Source organism: Diprion similis, chromosome 12, assembly GCF_021155765.1.
Source record: "Diprion similis isolate iyDipSimi1 chromosome 12, iyDipSimi1.1, whole genome shotgun sequence".
In the NCBI taxonomy this organism is placed as follows: domain Eukaryota; kingdom Metazoa; phylum Arthropoda; class Insecta; order Hymenoptera; family Diprionidae; genus Diprion; species Diprion similis.
This window is the reverse complement of record NC_060116.1, coordinates 17,667,884-17,686,026: the sequence shown is the minus strand read 5'-3', so window position 1 is coordinate 17,686,026 and position 18,143 is coordinate 17,667,884.

Genomic DNA, 18,143 nt, shown 5'->3' with positions numbered 1-18,143 from the left:
AGGACCAGCAGCAGAGAAATGGCGATGAAAATCTGCAGTTTTTCGGCTGTAACTTTACAGGTGTTGCTCGCAGCGCATTGGGACTGCGATCAATCGATTTCTCTCGCAAAATTACGTCGGAATAGTGTTCTGAAGAATTAAATGCAGCATTTTTCAAAGTCGTCGAAATTTTCACCAAAAATGCAAAGGGGTTAGCCTTGGATTCTTTTTGGCCGAAAAATCTTTTGTCTGGGAATCGATTATTATGACGCTTTCCAGACTAATTCGACGCCCAGGAACTCAGAAAACACATGAAAAACAGCGTACGACCAGCAGCAGAGAAATGGCGATGAAAATCTGCAGTTTTCTGGCTGTAACTTTACAGGTGTTGCTCGCAGCGCATTGGGACTGCGATCAATCGATTTCTCTCGCAAAATTACGTCGGAATAGTGTTCTAAAGAATCAATTGCAGCACCTTTCAAAGTCGTTGAAATTTTCACCAAAAATGCAAAGGGGTTAGCCTTGGATTTTTTTTGGCCCAAAAATCTTTTGTCTGGGAATCGATTATTATGACTCTTCCTAGACTAATTCGACGCCCAGGAACTCAGAAAACACATGAAAAACAGCGTAGGTCCAGCAGCAGAGAAATGGCGATGAAAATCTGCAGTTTTCTGGCTCTAACTTTACAGGTGTTGCTCGCAGCGCATTGGGACTGCAATCAATCGGTTTCTCTCGCAAAATTACGTCGGAATAGTGTTCTAAAGAATCAATTGCAGCACCTTTCAAAGTCGTTGAAATTTTCACCAAAAATGCAAAGGGGTTAGCCTTGGATTTTTTTTGGCCCAAAAATCTTTTGTCTGGGAATCGATTATTATGACTCTTCCTAGACTAATTCGACGCCCAGGAACTCAGAAAACACATGAAAAACAGCGTAGGACCAGCAGCAGAGAAATGGCGATGAAAATCTGCAGTTTTCTGGCTGTAACTTTACAGGTGTTGCTCGCAGCGCATTGGGACTGCGATCAATCGGTTTCTCTCGCAAAATTACGTCGGAACAGTGTTCTAAAGAATCAATTGCAGCACCTTTCAAAGTCGTTGAAATTTTCACCAAAAATGCAAAGGGGTTAGCCTTGGATTTTTTTTGGCCGAAAAATCTTTTGTCTGGGAATCGATTATTATGACGCTTTCTAGACTAATTCGACGCCCAGGAACTCAGAAAACACATGAAAAACAGCGTACGACTAGCAGCAGAGAAATGGCGATGAAAATCTGCAGTTTACTGGCTGTTACTTTACAGGTGTTGCTCGCAGCGCATTGGGACTGCGATCAATCGGTTTCTCTCGCAAAATTACGTCGGAATAGTGTTCTAAAGAATCAATTGCAGCACCTTTCAAAGTCGTTGAAATTTTCACCAAAAATGCAAAGGGGTTAGCCTTGGATTTTTTTTGGCCAAAAAATCTTTTGTCTGGGAATCGATTATTATGACTCTTCCTAGACTAATTCGACGCCCAGAAACTCAGAAAACACATGAAAAACAGCGTAGGACCAGCAGCAGAGAAATGGCGATGAAAATCTGCAGTTTTCTGGCTGTAACTTTACAGGTGTTGCTCGCAGCGCATTGGGACTGCGATCAATCGATTTCTCTCGCAAAATTACGTCGGAATAGTGTTCTGAAGAATTAATTGCAGCATTTTTCAAAGTCGTCGAAATTTTCACCAAAAATTTAAAGGGGTTAGCCTTGGATTTTTTTTGGCCGAAAAATCTTTTGCCTGGGAATCGATTATTATGACGCTTTCTAGACTAATTCGACGCCCAGGAACTTAGAAAACACATGAAAAACAGCGTAGGACCAGCAGCAGAGAAATGGCGATGAAAATCTGCAGTTTTTCGGCTGTAACTTTACAGGTGTTGCTCGCAGCGGATTGGGACTGCGATCAATCGGTTTCTCTCGCAAAATTACGTCGGAATAGTGTTCTAAAGAATCAATTGCAGCACCTTTCAAAGTCGTTGAAATTTTCACCAAAAATGCAAAGGGGTTAGCCTTGGATTTTTTTTGGCCCAAAAATCTTTTGTCTGGGAATCGATTATTATGACTCTTCCTAGACTAATTCGACGCCCAGGAACTCAGGAAACACATGGAAAACAGCGTAGGACCAGCAGCAGAGAAATGGCGATGAAAATCTGCAGTTTTTCGGCTGTAACTTTACAGGTGTTGCTCGCAGCGCATTGGGACTGCGATCAATCGATTTCTCTCGCAAAATTACGTCGGAATAGTGTTCTGAAGAATGAATTGCAGCATTTTTCAAAGTCGTCGAAATTTTCACCAAAAATGCAAAGGGGTTAGCCTTGGATTTTTTTTGGCCGAAAAATCTTTTGCCTGGGAATCGATTATTATGACGCTTTCTAGACTAATTCGACGCCCAGGAACTCAGAAAACACATGAAAAACAGCGTACGACCAGCAGCAGAGAAATGGCGATGAAAATCTGCAGTTTTCTGGCTGTAACTTTACAGGTGTTGCTCGCAGCGCATTGGGACTGCGATCAATCGGTTTCTCTCGCAAAATTACGTCGGAATAGTGTTCTAAAGAATCAATTGCAGCACCTTTCAAAGTCGTTGAAATTTTCACCAAAAATGCAAAGGGGTTAGCCTTGGATTTTTTTTGGCCCAAAAATCTTTTGTCTGGGAATCGATTATTATGACTCTTCCTAGACTAATTCGACGCCCAGGAACTCAGAAAACACATGAAAAACAGCGTAGGACCAGCAGCAGAGAAATGGCGATGAAAATCTGCAGTTTTCTGGCTGTAACTTTACAGGTGTTGCTCGCAGCGCATTGGGACTGCAATCAATCGGTTTCTCTCGCAAAATTACGTCGGAATAGTGTTCTAAAGAATCAATTGCAGCACCTTTCAAAGTCGTTGAAATTTTCACCAAAAATGCAAAGGGGTTAGCCTTGGATTTTCTTTGGCCGAAAAATCTTTTGTCTGGGAATCGATTATTATGACTCTTCCTAGACTAATTCGACGCCCAGGAACTCAGAAAACACATGAAAAACAGCGTAGGACCAGCAGCAGAGAAATGGCGATGAAAATCTGCAGTTTTTCGGCTGTAACTTTACAGGTGTTGCTCGCAGCGCATTGGGACTGCGATCAATCGATTTCTCTCGCAAAATTACGTCGGAATAGTGTTCTGAAGAATTAAATGCAGCATTTTTCAAAGTCGTCGAAATTTTCACCAAAAATGCAAAGGGGTTAGCCTTGGATTCTTTTTGGCCGAAAAATCTTTTGTCTGGGAATCGATTATTATGACGCTTTCTAGACTAATTCGACGCCCAGGAACTCAGAAAACACATGAAAAACAGCGTACGACCAGCAGCAGAGAAATGGCGATGAAAATCTGCAGTTTTCTGGCTGTAACTTTACAGGTGTTGCTCGCAGCGCATTGGGACTGCGATCAATCGATTTCTCTCGCAAAATTACGTCGGAATAGTGTTCTAAAGAATCAATTGCAGCACCTTTCAAAGTCGTTGAAATTTTTACCAAAAATGCAAAGGGGTTAGCCTTGGATTTTTTTTGGCCCAAAAATCTTTTGTCTGGGAATCGATTATTATGACTCTTCCTAGACTAATTCGACGCCCAGGAACTCAGAAAACACATGAAAAACAGCGTAGGTCCAGCAGCAGAGAAATGGCGATGAAAATCTGCAGTTTTCTGGCTCTAACTTTACAGGTGTTGCTCGCAGCGCATTGGGACTGCAATCAATCGGTTTCTCTCGCAAAATTACGTCGGAATAGTGTTCTAAAGAATCAATTGCAGCACCTTTCAAAGTCGTTGAAATTTTCACCAAAAATGCAAAGGGGTTAGCCTTGGATTTTTTTTGGCCCAAAAATCTTTTGTCTGGGAATCGATTATTATGACTCTTCCTAGACTAATTCGACGCCCAGGAACTCAGAAAACACATGAAAAACAGCGTAGGACCAGCAGCAGAGAAATGGCGATGAAAATCTGCAGTTTTCTGGCTGTAACTTTACAGGTGTTGCTCGCAGCGCATTGGGACTGCGATCAATCGGTTTCTCTCGCAAAATTACGTCGGAATAGTGTTCTAAAGAATCAATTGCAGCACCTTTCAAAGTCGTTGAAATTTTCACCAAAAATGCAAAGGGGTTAGCCTTGGATTTTTTTTGGCCGAAAAATCTTTTGCCTGGGAATCGATTATTATGACGCTTTCTAGACTAATTCGACGCCCAGGAACTCAGAAAACACATGAAAAACAGCGTAGGACCAGCAGCAGAGAAATGGCGATGAAAATCTGCAGTTTTTCGGCTGTCACTTTACAGGTGTTGCTCGCAGCGCATTGGGACTGCGATCAATCGGTTTCTCTCGCAAAATTACGTCGGAATAGTGTTCTAAAGAATCAATTGCAGCACCTTTCAAAGTCGTTGAAATTTTCACCAAAAATGCAAAGGGGTTAGCCTTGGATTTTTTTTGGCCCAAAAATCTTTTGTCTGGGAATCGATTATTATGACTCTTCCTAGACTAATTCGACGCCCAGGAACTCAGAAAACACATGAAAAACAGCGTAGGACCAGCAGCAGAGAAATGGCGATGAAAATCTGCAGTTTTCTGGCTGTAACTTTACAGGTGTTGCTCGCAGCGCATTGGGACTGCAATCAATCGGTTTCTCTCGCAAAATTACGTCGGAATAGTGTTCTAAAGAATCAATTGCAGCACCTTTCAAAGTCGTTGAAATTTTCACCAAAAATGCAAAGGGGTTAGCCTTGGATTTTCTTTGGCCGAAAAATCTTTTGTCTGGGAATCGATTATTATGACTCTTCCTAGACTAATTCGACGCCCAGGAACTCAGAAAACACATGAAAAACAGCGTAGGACCAGCAGCAGAGAAATGGCGATGAAAATCTGCAGTTTTTCGGCTGTAACTTTACAGGTGTTGCTCGCAGCGCATTGGGACTGCGATCAATCGATTTCTCTCGCAAAATTACGTCGGAATAGTGTTCTGAAGAATTAAATGCAGCATTTTTCAAAGTCGTCGAAATTTTCACCAAAAATGCAAAGGGGTTAGCCTTGGATTCTTTTTGGCCGAAAAATCTTTTGTCTGGGAATCGATTATTATGACGCTTTCTAGACTAATTCGACGCCCAGGAACTCAGAAAACACATGAAAAACAGCGTACGACCAGCAGCAGAGAAATGGCGATGAAAATCTGCAGTTTTCTGGCTGTAACTTTACAGGTGTTGCTCGCAGCGCATTGGGACTGCGATCAATCGATTTCTCTCGCAAAATTACGTCGGAATAGTGTTCTAAAGAATCAATTGCAGCACCTTTCAAAGTCGTTGAAATTTTTACCAAAAATGCAAAGGGGTTAGCCTTGGATTTTTTTTGGCCCAAAAATCTTTTGTCTGGGAATCGATTATTATGACTCTTCCTAGACTAATTCGACGCCCAGGAACTCAGAAAACACATGAAAAACAGCGTAGGACCAGCAGCAGAGAAATGGCGATGAAAATCTGCAGTTTTCTGGCTGTAACTTTACAGGTGTTGCTCGCAGCGCATTGGGACTGCGATCAATCGGTTTCTCTCGCAAAATTACGTCGGAATAGTGTTCTAAAGAATCAATTGCAGCACCTTTCAAAGTCGTTGAAATTTTCACCAAAAATGCAAAGGGGTTAGCCTTGGATTTTTTTTGGCCGAAAAATCTTTTGCCTGGGAATCGATTATTATGACGCTTTCTAGACTAATTCGACGCCCAGGAACTCAGAAAACACATGAAAAACAGCGTAGGACCAGCAGCAGAGAAATGGCGATGAAAATCTGCAGTTTTTCGGCTGTCACTTTACAGGTGTTGCTCGCAGCGCATTGGGACTGCGATCAATCGGTTTTTCTCGCAAAATTAAGTCGGAATAGTGTTCTAAAGAATCAATTGCAGCACCTTTCAAAGTCGTTGAAATTTTCACCAAAAATGCAAAGGGGTTAGCCTTGGATTTTTTTTGGCCCAAAAATCTTTTGTCTGGGAATCGATTATTATGACTCTTCCTAGACTAATTCGACGCCCAGAAACTCAGAAAACACATGAAAAACAGCGTAGGACCAGCAGCAGAGAAATGGCGATGAAAATCTGCAGTTTTTCGGCTGTAACTTTACAGGTGTTGCTCGCAGCGCATTGGGACTGCGATCAATCGATTTCTCTCGCAAAATTACGTTGGAATAGTGTTCTGAAGAATTAAATGCAGCATTTTTCAAAGTCGTCGAAATTTTCACCAAAAATGCAAAGGGGTTAGCCTTGGATTCTTTTTGGCCGAAAAATCTTTTGTCTGGGAATCGATTATTATGACGCTTTCTAGACTAATTCGACGCCCAGGAACTCAGAAAACACATGAAAAACAGCGTACGACCAGCAGCAGAGGAATGGCGATAAAAATCTGCAGTTTTCTGGCTGTAACTTTACAGGTGTTGCTCGCAGCGCATTGGGACTGCGATCAATCGGTTTCTCTCGCAAAATTACGTCGGAATAGTGTTCTAAAGAATCAATTGCAGCACCTTTCAAAGTCGTTGAAATTTTCACCAAAAATGCAAAGGGGTTAGCCTTGGATTTTTTTTGGCCGAAAAATCTTTTGTCTGGGAATCGATTATTATGACGCTTTCTAGACTAATTCGACGCCCAGGAACTCAGAAAACACATGAAAAACAGCGTACGACCAGCAGCAGAGAAATGGCGATGAAAATCTGCAGTTTTCTGGCTGTAACTTTACAGGTGTTGCTCGCAGCGCATTGGGACTGCGATCAATCGGTTTCTCTCGCAAAATTACGTCGGAACAGTGTTCTAAAAAATCAATTGCAGCACCTTTCAAAGTCGTTGAAATTTTCACCAAAAATGCAAAGGGGTTAGCCTTGGATTTTTTTTGGGCGAAAAATCTTTTGTCTGGGAATCGATTATTATGACACTTTCTAGACTAATTTGACGCCCAGGAACTCAGGAAACACATGAAAAACAGCGTACGACCAGCAGCAGAGAAATGGCGATGAAAATCTGCAGTTTACTGGCTGTAACCTTACAGGTGTTGCTCGCAGCGCATTGGGACTGCGATCAATCGGTTTCTCTCGCAAAGTTACGTCGGAATAGTGTTCTAAAGAATCAATTGCAGCACCTTTCAAAGTCGTTGAAATTTTCACCAAAAATGCAAAGGGGTTAGCCTTGGATTTTTTTTGGCCGAAAAATCTTTTGCCTGGGAATCGATTATTATGACGCTTTCTAGACTAATTCGACGCCCAGAAACTCAGAAAACACATGAAAAACAGCGTAGGACCAGCAGCAGAGAAATGGCGATGAAAATCTGCAGTTTTTCGGCTGTAACTTTACAGGTGTTGCTCGCAGCGCATTGGGACTGCGATCAATCGGTTTCTCTCGCAAAATTACGTCGGAATAGTGTTCTAAAGAATCAATTGCAGCACCTTTCAAAGTCGTTGAAATTTTCACCAAAAATGCAAAGGGGTTAGCCTTGGATTTTTTTTGGCCGAAAAATCTTTTGCCTGGGAATCGATTATTATGACGCTTTCTAGACTAATTCGACGCCCAGAAACTCAGAAAACACATGAAAAACAGCGTAGGACCAGCAGCAGAGAAATGGCGATGAAAATCTGCAGTTTTTCGGCTGTAACTTTACAGGTGTTGCTCGCAGCGCATTGGGACTGCGATCAATCGGTTTCTCTCGCAAAATTACGTCGGAATAGTGTTCTAAAGAATCAATTGCAGCACCTTTCAAAGTCGTTGAAATTTTCACCAAAAATGCAAAGGGGTTAGCCTTGGATTTTTTTTGGCCCAAAAATCTTTTGTCTGGGAATCGATTATTATGACTCTTCCTAGACTAATTCGACGCCCAGGAACTCAGAAAACACATGAATAACAGCGTAGGACCAGCAGCAGGGAAATGGCGATGAAAATCTGCAGTTTTCTGGCTGTAACTTTACAGGTGTTGCTCGCAGCGCATTGGGACGGCGATCAATCGGTTTCTCTCGCAAAATTACGTCGGAATAGTGTTCTAAAGAATCAATTGCAGCACCTTTCAAAGTCATTGAAATTTTCACCAAAAATGCAAAGGGGTTAGCCTTGGATTTTTTTTGGCCGAAAAATCTTTTGCCTGGGAATCGATTATTATGACGCTTTCTAGACTAATTCGACGCCCAGAAACTCAGAAAACACATAAAAAACAGCGTAGGACCAGCAGCAGAGAAATGGCGATGAAAATCTGCAGTTTTTCGGCTGTAACTTTACAGGTGTTGCTCGCAGCGCATTGGGACTGCGATCAATCGGTTTCTCTCGCAAAATTACGTCGGAATAGTGTTCTAAAGAATCAATTGCAGCTCCATTCAAAGTCGTTGAAATTTTCACCAAAAATGCAAAGGGGTTAGCCTTGGATTTTTTTTGGCCCGAAAATCTTTTGTCTGGAAATCGATTATTATGACGCTTTCTAGACTATTTCGACGCCCAGGAACTCAGAAAACACATGAGAAACAGCGTACGACCAGCAGCAGAGAAATGGCGATGAAAATCTGCAGTTTTCTGGCTGTAACTTTACAGGTGTTGCTCGCAGCGCATTGGGACTGCGATCAATCGGTTTCTCTCGCAAAATTACGTCGGAATAGTGTTCTAAAGAATCAATTGCAGCACCTTTCAAAGGCGTTGAAATTTTCACCAAAAATGCAAAGGGGTTAGCCTTGGATTTTTTTTGGCCCAAAAATCTTTTGTCTGGGAATCGATTATTATGACTCTTCCTAGACTAATTCGACGCCCAGGAACTCAGAAAACACATGAATAACAGCGTAGGACCAGCAGCAGAGAAATGGCGATGAAAATCTGCAGTTTTCTGGCTGTAACTTTACAGGTGTTGCTCGCAGCGCATTGGAACGGCGATCAATCGGTTTCTCTCGCAAAATTACGTCGGAATAGTGTTCTGAAGAATTAATTGCAGCATTTTTCAAAGTCGTCGAAATTTTCACCAAAAATGCAAAGGGGTTAGCCTTGGATTTTTTTTGGCCGAAAAATCTTTTGTCTGGGAATCGATTATTATGACGCTTTCTCGACTAATTCGACGCCCAGGAACTCAGAAAACACATGAAAAACAGCGTAGGACCAGCAGCAGAGAAATGGCGATGAAAATCTGCAGTTTTCTGGCGGTAACTTTACAGGTGTTGCTCGCAGCGCATTGGGACTGCGATCAATCGGTTTCTCTCGCAAAATTACGTCGGAATAGTGTTCTAAAGAATCAATTGCAGCACCTTTCAAAGTCGTTGAAATTTTCACCAAAAATGCAAAGGGGTTAGCCTTGGATTTTTTTTGGCCCGAAAATCTTTTGTCTGGAAATCGATTATTATGACGCTTTCTAGACTATTTCGACGCCCAGGAACTCAGAAAACACATGAGAAACAGCGTACGACCAGCAGCAGAGAAATGGCGATGAAAATCTGCAGTTTTCTGGCTGTAACTTTACAGGTGTTGCTCGCAGCGCATTGGGACTGCGATCAATCGGTTTCTCTCGCAAAATTACGTCGGAATAGTGTTCTAAAGAATCAATTGCAGCACCTTTCAAAGGCGTTGAAATTTTCACCAAAAATGCAAAGGGGTTAGCCTTGGATTTTTTTTGGCCCAAAAATCTTTTGTCTGGGAATCGATTATTATGACTCTTCCTAGACTAATTCGACGCCCAGGAACTCAGAAAACACATGAATAACAGCGTAGGACCAGCAGCAGAGAAATGGCGATGAAAATCTGCAGTTTTCTGGCTGTAACTTTACAGGTGTTGCTCGCAGCGCATTGGAACGGCGATCAATCGGTTTCTCTCGCAAAATTACGTCGGAATAGTGTTCTAAAGAATCAATTGCAGCACCTTTCAAAGTCGTTGAAATTTTCACCAAAAATGCAAAGGGGTTAGCCTTGGATTTTTTTTGGCCCAAAAATCTTCTGTCTGGGAATCGATTATTATGACTCTTCCTAGACTAATTCGACGCCCAGAAACTCAGAAAACACATGAAAAACAGCGTACGACCAGCAGCAGAGAAATGGCGATGAAAATCTGCAGTTTTCTGGCTGTAACTTTACAGGTGTTGCTCGCAGCGCATTGGGACTGCGATCAATCGATTTCTCTCGCAAAATTACGTCGGAATAGTGTTCTGAAGAATTAATTGCAGCATTTTTCAAAGTCGTCGAAATTTCCACCAAAAATGCAAAGGGGTTAGCCTTGGATTCTTTTTGGCCGAAAAATCTTTTGTCTGGGAATCGATTATTATGACGCTTCCTAGACTAATTCGACGCCCAGGAACTCAGAAAACACATGAGAAACAGCGTACGACCAGCAGCAGAGAAATGGCGATGAAAATCTGCAGTTTTCTGGCTGTAACTTTACAGGTGTTGCTCGCAGCGCATTGGGACTGCGATCAATCGGTTTCTCTCGCAAAATTACGTCGAAATAGTGTTCTAAAAAATCAATTGCAGCACCTTTCAAAGTCGTTGAAATTTTCACCAAAAATGCAAAGGGGTTAGCCTTGGATTTTTTTTGGCCCAAAAATCTTTTGTCTGGGAATCGATTATTATGACGCTTTCTAGACTAATTCGACGCCCAGGAACTCAGAAAACACATGAAAAACAGCGTACGACCAGCAGCAGAGAAATGGCGATGAAAATCTGCAGTTTTCTGGCTGTAACTTTACAGGTGTTGCTCGCAGCGCATTGGGACTGCGATCAATCGATTTCTCTCGCAAAATTACGTCGGAATAGTGTTCTGAAGAATTAATTGCAGCATTTTTCAAAGTCGTCGAAATTTTCACCAAAAATGCAAAGGGGTTAGCCTTGGATTTTTTTTGGCCGAAAAATCTTTTGTCTGGGAATCGATTATTATGACGCTTTCTCGACTAATTCGACGCCCAGGAACTCAGAAAACACATGAAAAACAGCGTCGGACCAGCAGCAGAGAAATGGCGATGAAAATCTGCAGTTTTTCGGCTGTAACTTTACAGGTGTTGCTCGCAGCGCATTGGGACTGCGATCAATCGATTTCTCTCGCAAAATTACGTCGGAATAGTGTTCTGAAGAATTAATTGCAGCATTTTTCAAAGTCGTCGAAATTTTCACCAAAAATGCAAAGGGGTTAGCCTTGGATTTTTTCGGCCGAAAAATCTTTTGTCTGGGAATCGATTATTATGACGCTTTCTAGACTAATTCGACGCCCAGGAACTCAGAAAGCACATGTAAAACAGCGTACGACCAGCAGCAGAGAAATGGCGATGAAAATCTGCAGTTTTCTGGCTGTAACTTTACAGGTGTTGCTCGCAGCGCATTGGGACTGCGATCAATCGATTTCTCTCGCAAAATTAGGTCGGAATAGTGTTCTAAAGAATCAATTGCAGCACCTTTCAAAGTCGTTGAAATTTTCACCAAAAATGCAAAGGGGATAGCCTTGGATTTTTTTTGGCCCAAAAATCTTTTGTCTGGGAATCGATTATTATGACTCTTCCTAGACTAATTCGACGCCCAGGAACTCAGAAAACACATGAAAAACAGCGTAGGACCAGCAGCAGAGAAATGGCGATGAAAATCTGCAGTTTTCTGGCGGTAACTTTACAGGTGTTGCTCGCAGCGCATTGGGACTGCGATCAATCGGTTTCTCTCGCAAAATTACGTCGGAATAGTGTTCTAAAGAATCAATTGCAGCACCTTTCAAAGTCGTTGAAATTTTCACCAAAAATGCAAAGGGGTTAGCCTTGGATTCTTTTTGGCCGAAAAATCTTTTGTCTGGGAATCGATTATTATGACGCTTTCTAGACTAATTCGACGCCCAGGAACTCAGAAAACACATGAAAAACAGCGTACGACCAGCAGCAGAGAAATGGCGATGAAAATCTGCAGTTTTTCGGCTGTAACTTTACAGGTGTTGCTCGCAGCGGATTGGGACTGCGATCAATCGGTTTCTCTCGCAAAATTACGTCGGAATAGTGTTCTAAAGAATCAATTGCAGCACCTTTCAAAGTCGTTGAAATTTTCACCAAAAATGCAAAGGGGTTAGCCTTGGATTTTTTTTGGCCCAAAAATCTTTTGTCTGGGAATCGATTATTATGACTCTTCCTAGACTAATTCGACGCCCAGGAACTCAGAAAACACATGAAAAACAGCGTAGGACCAGCAGCAGAGAAATAGCGATGAAAATCTGCAGTTTTTCGGCTGTAACTTTACAGGTGTTGCTCGCAGCGCATTGGGACTGCGATCAATCGATTTCTCTCGCAAAATTACGTCGGAATAGTGTTCTGAAGAATTAATTGCAGCATTTTTCAAAGTCGTCGAAATTTTCACCAAAAATGCAAAGGGGTTAGCCTTGGATTTTTTTTGGCCGAAAAATCTTTTGTCTGGGAATCGATTATTATGACGCTTTCTAGACTAATTCGACGCCCAGGAACTCAGAAAACACATGAAAAACAGCGTACGACCAGCAGCAGAGAAATGGCGATGAAAATCTGCAGTTTTCTGGCTGTCACTTTACAGGTGTTGCTCGCAGCGCATTGGGACTGCGATCAATCGGTTTCTCTCGCAAAATTACGTAGGAATAGTGTTCTAAAGAATCAATTGCAGCACCTTTCAAAGTCGTTGAAATTTTCACCAAAAATGCAAAGGGGTTAGCCTTGGATTTTTTTTGGCCCAAAAATCTTTTGTCTGGGAATCGATTATTATGACTCTTCCTAGACTAATTAGACGCCCAGGAACTCAGAAAACACATGAAAAACAGCGTAGGACCAGCAGCAGAGAAATGGCGATGAAAATCTGCAGTTTTTCGGCTGTAACTTTACAGGTGTTGCTCGCAGCGCATTGGGACTGCGATCAATCGATTTCTCTCGCAAAATTACGTCGGAATAGTGTTCTGAAGAATTAATTGCAGCATTTTTCAAAGTCGTCGAAATTTTCACCAAAAATGCAAAGGGGTTAGCCTTGGATTTATTTTGGCCGAAAAATCTTCTGTCTGGGAATCGATTATTATGACGCTTCCTAGACTAATTCGACGCCCAGGAACTCAGAAAACACATGAAAAACAGCGTACGACCAGCAGCAGAGAAATGGCGATGAAAATCTGCAGTTTTCTGGCTGTAACTTTACAGGTGTTGCTCGCAGCGCATTGGGACTGCCATCAATCGGTTTTTCTCGGAAAATTTCGTCGGAATAGTGTTCTAAAGAATCAATTGCAGCACCTTTCAAAGTCGTTGAAATTTTCACCAAAAATGCAAAGGGCTATCCTTGGATTTTTTTTGGCCGAAAAATCTTTTGCCTGGGAATCGATTATTATGACGCTTTCTAGACTACTTCGACGCCCAGGAACTCAGAAAACACATGAAAAACAGCGTAGGACCAGCAGCAGAGAAATGGCGATGAAAATCTGCAGTTTTTTGGCTGTAACTTTACAGGTGTTGCTCGCAGCGCATTGGGACTGCGTTCAATCGATTTCTCTCGCAAAATTACGTCGAAATAGTGTTCTGAAGAATTAATTGCAGCATTTTCCGAAGTCGTCGAAATTTTCACCAAAAATGCAAAGGGGTTAGCCTTGGATTTTTTTTGGCCCAAAAATCTTTAGTCTGGGAATCGATTATTATGACTCTTCCTAGACTAATTCGACGCCCAGAAACTCAGAAAACACATGAAAAACAGCGTAGGACCAGCAGCAGAGAAATGGCGATGAAAATCTGCAGTTTTTCGGCTGTAACTTCACAGGTGTTGCTTGCAGCGCATTGGGACTGCGATCAATCGATTTCTCTCGCAAAATTACGTCGGAATAGTGTTCTAAAGAATCAATTGCAGCACCTTTCGAAGTCGTTGCAATTTTCTCCAAAAATGCAAAGGGGTTAGCCTTGGATTTTTTTTGGCCGAAAAATCTTTTGTCTGGGAATCGATTATTATGACGCTTTCTAGACTAATTCGACGCCCAGGAACTCAGAAAACACATGAAAAACAGCGTACGACCAGCAGCAGAGAAATGGCGATGAAAATCTGCAGTTTTTTGGCTGTAACTTTACAGGTGTTGCTCGCAGCGCATTGGGACTGCGATCAATTGGTTTCTCTCGCAAAATTACGTCGGAATAGTGTTCTAAAGAATCAATTGCAGCACCTTTCAAAGTCGTTGAAATTTTCACCAAAAATGCAAAGGGGTTAGCCTTGGATTTTTTTTGGCCGAAAAATCTTTTGCCTGGGAATCGATTATTATGACGCTTTCTAGACTAATTCGACGCCCAGGAACTCAGAAAACACATGAAAAACAGCGTAGGACCAGCAGCAGAGAAATGGCGATGAAAATCTGCAGTTTTTCGGCTGTAACTTTACAGGTGTTGCTCGCAGCGGATTGGGACTGCGATCAATCCGTTTTTCTCGCAAAATTACGTCGGAATAGTGTTCTAAAGAATCAATTGCAGCACCTTTCAAAGTCGTTGAAATTTTCACCAAAAATGCAAAGGGGTTAGCCTTGGATTTTTTTTGGCCCAAAAATCTTTCGTCTGGGAATCGATTATCATGACTCTTCCTAGACTAATTCGACGCCCAGGAACTCAGAAAACACATGAAAAACAGCGTAGGACCAGCAGCAGAGAAATGGCGATGAAAATCTGCAGTTTTTCGGCTGTAACTTTACAGGTGTTGCTCGCAGCGCATTGGGACTGCGATCAATCGATTTCTCTCGCAAAATTACGTCGGAATAGTGTTCTGAAGAATCAATTGCAGCATTTTTCAAAGTCGTCGAAATTTTCACCAAAAATGCAAAGGGGTTAGCCTTGGATTTTTTTTGGCCGAAAAATCTTTTGTCTGGGAATCGATTATTATGACGCTTTCTAGACTAATTCGACGCCCAGGAACTCAGAAAACACATGAAAAACAGCGTACGACCAGCAGCAGAGAAATGGCGATGAAAATCTGCAGTTTTCTGGCGGTAACTTTACAGGTGTTGCTCGCAGCGCATTGGGACTGCGATCAATCGGTTTCTCTCGCAAGATTACGTCGGAATAGTGTTCTAAAAAATCAATTGCAGCACCTTTCAAAGTCGTTGAAATTTTCACCAAAAATGCAAAGGGGTTAGCCTTGGATTTTTTTTGGCCGAAAAATCTTTTGCCTGGGAATCGATTATTATGACGCTTTCTAGACTAATTCGACGCCCAGGAACTCAGAAAACACATGAAAAACAGCGTACGACCAGCAGCAGAGAAATAGCGATGAAAATCTGCAGTTTTCTGGCTGTAACTTTACAGGTGTTGCTCGCAGCGCATTGGGACTGCGATCAATCGGTTTCTCTCGCAAAATTACGTCGGAATAGTGTTCTAAAGAATCAATTGCAGCACCTTTCAAAGTCGTTGAAATTTTCACCAAAAATGCAAAGGGGTTAGCCTTGGATTTTTTTTGGCCGAAAAATCTTTTGCCTGGGAATCGATTATTATGACGCTTACTAGACTAATTCGACGCCCAGGAACTTAGAAAACACATGAAAAACAGCGTAGGACCAGCAGCAGAGAAATGGCGATAAAAATCTGCAGTTTTTCGGCTGTAACTTAACAGGTGTTGCTCGCAGCGGATTGGGACTGCGATCAATCGGTTTCTCTCGCAAAATTACGTCGGAATAGTGTTCTAAAGAATCAATTGCAGCACCTTTCAAAGTCGTTGAAATTTTCACCAAAAATGCAAAGGGGTTAGCCTTGGATTTTTTTTGGCCCAAAAATCTTTTGTCTGGGAATCGATTATTATGACTCTTCCTAGACTAATTCGACGCCCAGGAACTCAGAAAACACATGAAAAACAGCGTAGGACCAGCAGCAGAGAAATGGCGATGAAAATCTGCAGTTTTTCGGCTGTAACTTTACAGGTGTTGCTCGCAGCGCATCGGGACTGCGATCAATCGATTTCTCTCGCAAAATTACGTCGGAATAGTGTTCTGAAGAATTAATTGCAGCATTTTTCAAAGTCGTCGAAATTTTCACCAAAAATGCAAAGGGGTTAGCCTTGGATTCTTTTTGGCCGAAAAATCTTTTGTTTGGGAATCGATCATTATGACGCTTTCTAGACTAATTCGACGCCCAGGAACTCAGAAAACACATGAAAAACAGCGTACGACCAGCAGCAGAGAAATGGCGATGAAAATCTGCAGTTTTCTGGCTGTAACTTTGCAGGTGTTGCTCGCAGCGCATTGGGACTGCGATCAATCGGTTTCTCTCGCAAGATTACGTCGGAATAGTGTTCTAAAGAATTAATTGCAGCACTTTTCAAAGTCGTCGAAATTTTCACCAAAAATCCAAAGGGGTGAGCCTTAGTTTTTTTCTTGATTTTCCGCGCCGAAAATTTTTCATCTCGGAATCGATCAGTATGACCCTTTCTATAGTAATTCGACCACCAGGAACTCAAAAAAAAACATGCAAAAGAGCGTAGGACCAACAGCAGAGAAATGACGACGAAAATTTCTAGTTTTTTGGCTGTAACTTGGCAGGCGCTGCTCGCAGCGTATTGGGACTGCGCTTAATCGATTTCTCTCGCAAAATTACGTCGAAATAGTGCCTGAAAGAATTAATTTCAGCACTTTCCAGAATCATCGAAATTTTCGCTCAAAATCCAAAGGGGTTAGCCTTAGTTTCCTCCTTGATTTTCGGAGCCGAAAAGTTGTCGTCTTGGAATTGATTAGTGTGACCCTTTCTAGAGTAATTCGACCACCAGGAACTCAAAAAACACATGCAAAAGAGCGTAGGACCAACAGCAGAAAAATAACGACGAAAATTTCCAGTTTTTCGGCTGTCACTCTGCAGGCGCTGCTCGCAGCGTATTGGGACTGCGCTCAATCGATTTCTCTTGCAAAATTGCGTCGGAATAGTGCATGAAAGATTTGGTTTCAACATTTTACAAAATTGTCGAAATTTGCACTAAACATCCAAAGTGGTTAGCCTCACCTTTTTCATTTGAGCGAAAAACTTTTGGTTTCGGTATCAATTTGTACGAGCCTTTTCACACTTTTATGACCCCAGAAACACAGAAAGTGCAGCAAAAAGAGGGCAGAACGAACGGCAGAAAAAGTCCGAAAGAAAGACCAGCAGCAGAGGAATTACGAAACCAAGTCTCCCGTTTTCAGGTATAACTTTTCACGAGTTGCTCGCAGCGTATTAGAGTACACGCAGCGTCATTGAAAGTGCAAGTACTAGAAAATGCGATAACACACTTTTTAAATATTTTTGACAAAACATGACAACAGATAAAAATTGTAAACAAAATATCGTATTAACTTGGAGTCTCCCCTAGCTGATGGTTTATAGTTTAAATAGACTACATTGGGGTTTTTTGATGCCTTGTGTATCTCCATTTCATTACGATAAAAACGTACAACTCTTGAAATTGCTCCAAGCTCTACAGTTATTTATTTTTTATTCAATAACGGAAGACATAATCCACTAGTTACATTTTATAATAACAGAAATTTGTTAAACAGATCCAAGACTTCTCAGCTGGCTCAATACTTGATTTACGATGAATATTCAATTCCCAACAGTAATATTTTGATGGGAACACTTCTTTTTACAACTATTTGGTCATGTACTTACATATGACTGCATATAGTATGAATAATTCGAAAAAGGAAACTTGTATTCCAGAAATAAATATGTATACTACAATATATCAAGGCTAGTCAATGTCAAAATAATATCATACATATATGACGGACTGTGTCCTTGTATTGCGTAATGTCGATGTATACTATACTAGTTTTCAAATAATCCTAATACAAATACACGTATGCATTCTATGTATAATAATATGTATATATAGAAAATAATCAATGTAGAAGATTATTATAGAATATTTTCTGCTCTCAAGGAAAGGAGGTCTCAAGTCGATGTAATTAATGATAATATATACCTATATAGTTTGGATTCGGCATACAAAAATATGTGTCGACCAAATTTCATCTTATTTGTTTTATCATTTGTAGAGTATACATTCAAAAATCCTAGAGTTATTGTAGTACACCTACGCTTTCGTTTATATGCATACCCAACAGATCTCACGAAAAATATTCAATACCTTTTTTAACAATAATTTAAAAGTAAAATTAAATATAAAGGATGATAATTTACTAACCCAAGAACTTTAATAGCAACAA